This window comes from Euprymna scolopes, chromosome 15 (genome assembly GCF_053919585.1).
Source record: "Euprymna scolopes isolate OS-2025 chromosome 15, ASM5391958v1, whole genome shotgun sequence".
In the NCBI taxonomy this organism is placed as follows: Eukaryota; Metazoa; Mollusca; class Cephalopoda; order Sepiida; family Sepiolidae; genus Euprymna; species Euprymna scolopes.
Genome location: NC_136496.1, coordinates 1176747 through 1181094, shown reverse-complemented (window position 1 = coordinate 1181094; position 4348 = coordinate 1176747).

Below are 4348 nucleotides of genomic sequence, written 5' to 3'. Positions count from 1 at the left end.
CTGTTAAATGACTTTTTTTATGCAAATATGATAAATTTCATATGGTTTGTTTCCTTTAATGAATTAACCTGCAAAATTTATTGTATATTTTGCATGCAAACCTCTTCCCTCTGATGAGAAGAATTGCATTCTTCGAAACTCCATGGAATAAGGTTTTTCTTGTTTTATTTGTATTCCTTGTCGAATAATTAAAATTTTGTATACCTTCCTTACAGGTTTATAAAGTTTTTTTTTTTTAAATTTGAATAACCAGATTTTTATTTTTTTTTTTATTACCGTTTTATCTGTTTGGTTACATGTTTCGGATGTTGGATCGAAACATATGTAACCAAACAGATAAAACGGTAATAAAAAAAATAAAACACATATTTGCTCTGTAATAGTATTGAGCACTCTCTTCAGGTTTTTACTAATTACCAGTTTTACCAAATATATATATATATATATATATATATATATATGTACATACACACACACACACACATATATATATATATATATGTATGTATTAGTGCTAGGACGATTCCAATTCCAATATAAATCTCTAAATATTTAACTATAAAATTGGTATTTTACCGTAAAAGCACATGTCAAACGTGCATATATTTTCTCAATCGTAAAAACTCTTTGAGGGAGGGGATCTAAACATTTTAGTTTTACTGGTAGCTTAAAATCAATAAATATTATTTTATTTTATTATTACCACCAGCAGTGGAAGATTTTTCTTAAATCAAAATCAAATAAAAAATAAAAGGAATCAGTTTTGGCATCGAAAATAGGCACACATTTTCCCGATTCCGATACCCCCAAAAGTTCCAAATTTTCGATTTATTTTATTTTATATTTTTTTTAATTCAATTTTCACCCCAAACAAGGCACAGTGCCACTTTGAAGTAGGGAACTACTATCGAGGACATAAGTTGCAGGGGCATTATGAAGGGAGATGAGTAGCAAGATGTTTGTTCACATTACACTTGAACTTCTGCATGTCAGTACAGTTGGGAAAGCAGAAACCCGGAAGGGAGTTTCAAAGTCTAGCAGTTCTGGGGAAGAAACTATTGGAGTAGAAGACCTCCTTACACCTAGGGATCTCTACTGAGAAGAGGTGGGATTTAGCTGCTTGTCAGGGGTGTTCACGTTGAGGGGGTAGTAGTTTGTCAGAGTATTCACCATTAAAGTACTTGTAGAACAGGCAGAGGGATGCAATATTTCGTCAATAGGACAGAGGCTGAAGCCTAGATGACAGTTCAGGACCTATCAGGTTGGCGACTCTTTTGAACACTGTCAAGAAGTGAGACAAGTAGCAGATGCACCAGCCCAGATATGACAACAGTACTCCATACATGGGTGAATGGTGGCCTTATAGAGGTACAGGATACTTTCAGGTGTAAGTAGTTTTCTAGCACGGTAGAAAGAGCCTACCTTCTTTGAAGCAGCCTTGGCAATGCGATCAATGTAATTGTTCCAACTCATGTTTCCTGTGAACGTTAGGCTGAGGAGTTTAAAAGAAGTACTTCCAGATAATGACTCTTTGGCCATTGCTATTGGTGGTAGAAAAGGTTTCTTGTAATTATTGAAGGAAACAAGTTTAGTGTTGGCAGTATTGAATGTGACCATCCATTTTTGTCTCCATTCCACTACAGATTGGAGGTCTTGCTCTAGTGTTTCTGCCATTTCTTTAGTTATGTGTTCATTTGTTTTCCTGTTATGCCTATTATAGAGCGTGGTGTCATCAGCATATATACCCATCTCACAGACAATATTGTCAAGGAGGTCATTTATGAATATTAGGAATAATAAAGGTCCAAAGATAGACCCCTGAAGTACTCCCGCATTTATATCATATTGTTTAGATGTATGACCGTCGAGGACAACCTGGATTTTTCTCTTACTTAAGGATTTAATTACATTATGTATTCTTCCAGTGATACCATATGGTCTAATTTTCCTTAGATCATCGTGCCATACCCTGTCAAAAGCCTTAGATATATCTAGTGCTACCGCTCTACCTTTCCCTGCTTTGTCCAGTGAATGGTATATACATTCAAAGATTACAGTTAGGATATCTACTGTGGAAGGGGCTTGCCTAAATCAATATTGTTGCTTGGTCAGAAGTTTAGCAGCTGTAAACTTGGTTAATTATGGACTCAAATATTTTGGCGAAAAGTGGAAGGCGGCTAATGGGTGATAATTTAATGGGTCAGTTTTTTCACCAGAATTCTTGGAAACTGGTACCACACAAGCAGTTTTCCAGTAGTCAGCAAAGCTAGATTCATTAAGGCATTTGTTGTAAAGTTTGGAGAGAACTGGAGCAATCTCAACAGAGGATTTTTTTTAATAGCACAGCTGGGATGAGATCAGGGCCAACATGCTTTTGAAGTGTCAAGATTTTTTATGATAGCATGCACCTTAGAAGGGTTGACTTTCAGATTGTCTAGTGTGACGTCTGCCCGCAAAGGAAAGTCAGGGAGGGACGGGTCCAGTGTGGAGCTGGAGGAAAAGCGACTGGCAAGCATTTGTGGCGATTAGAGAAGCAAAGTAAATGAATAGAAATTGTAATCTAGATGGTAATGAGATGTCAATCATAAGTGTGTGAATAAAGGTTGCATTGGAAATGTGACTGTGGTTCTTTTGATAATTTCAAGTTTGAGAAGAAATTGAAAATATAAACATTTGTTGGTCAGGTTAGAAAAACAATTTTAAGAATTATGATCATTGATCGAGAGAAAATTGAGCAAAAGTTGAAAATGTTCTGCCGGTTGCCTACAATCTAACTAATATAAATAGGTCTTGAAATTTTAACTAATACTAGACTACCCGTGACCCGTCGGGTCAATATGTTCTATTAGCTTTGGAATTAATGTACAAGCATGACATTTGTGACGTAAAGAAAATAGTTTTTTTGTGACATAACGGAAACATTTCTATGAAAGTATATTAAAATGAAAAAAAGAATATAGATAGATTTCTGAGTCGTTATGTTTATAGTTGTTTATTTTTGAGAAAAAAAAAAAAACCCCAGAAAACTTTCAGCTATTGAATTATAAGTGATTTGCCATACTTATAGGTAAATGTGCACTGAACAGATACCACAATACTTAAAGTTAAATTCAAATTTTGATCTTTTAATTTAAACGCGAAAATATAAAAAAAAACATTTGAGGTTATGTTGGTAGTGTAGAAGAAAATAATAATTTCTAAATAATGTTAATATTTCAGTGCGCAGGTCAAATTCTGTAAAAGTAGCGATTTGTGTTTATTTGTTTATGCTGTTATGGGTTTATGTTTATGTACGCATGCGCAACCGGAAGTTGTAAACTGGATGCGGGTTACAACACCCATTACAAGGTCACTTGAGTTTTATAATTATATAGATAGATAAATAGGTCTTGAAATTTTAACTAACATAAATAGGTCTTGAAATTTTACAGAAGGTTCAAAAACATCAGTACAGTGTTTCAAATCCGATATAAGGAAACCAGTTTATGATCGAAAAATATTGGATTCTCTTCAGCCTCTCTTTTTGTCTCTTGTGTATGCAAGCCTTTAGGCACTTACTACGAACATTTAAGCAGTTCTTACTTGGCTTGTTTATAGTCTTTATAAAATTTCTCCAAATTACGAAGGGAGTACTGCATCAAGACTGAAGAGAATCTAATAGTTTTCAACCATAAACTGGTCCCCTTATATTTGATTTGAAACTGATAGTATTAATGTTTTTCTGACATTCTATATAATCTTAAAGATAAATATTATGCTCTTACATGGAATTTTTTCTTTTTGTGAGAAAGAACCCCAGCAAAGTGCTTGATTATCAAGCACTTTGCTGGGGTTCTTTCTCACAAACACCACACAGAAATATGTGTATATAAGAACAAAGAATTAATAAAGCATGTTAAAACACTTTAAGAAGGATTTTGCTTGCAAAGTATTTAATGAAACTACATTATATATATATATATATATATATATATATATATATAGCCACCTGAGGAGCTGTGAAACAGCACTGTATGTGGATGATATATATATATATATATATGCTGACTGTACAAACAGAATGTCAACATTCTGACAATAAAATTTGAGCCATGAAAGATTTTTTTTTTCTTTTCTTATTTTTCATCTTTGCTAAAGGAAAAGTTTTCTAACAGACTTACATTTTGGCACGAAGAAAGCAACAGGGCATAACGCAACAAGCACAAAAGAAAAGTGACAGACATGTTGAGCGATGTTTCATAGAGTGAAAAATAGTGAAAGTGTTTTTTTTCTTTAAATAGAATCAAAATTCATTTATTTGCAAGTCAAAAATTCAACAACCAAATACAAAAAAATAAAAAGAATCAAA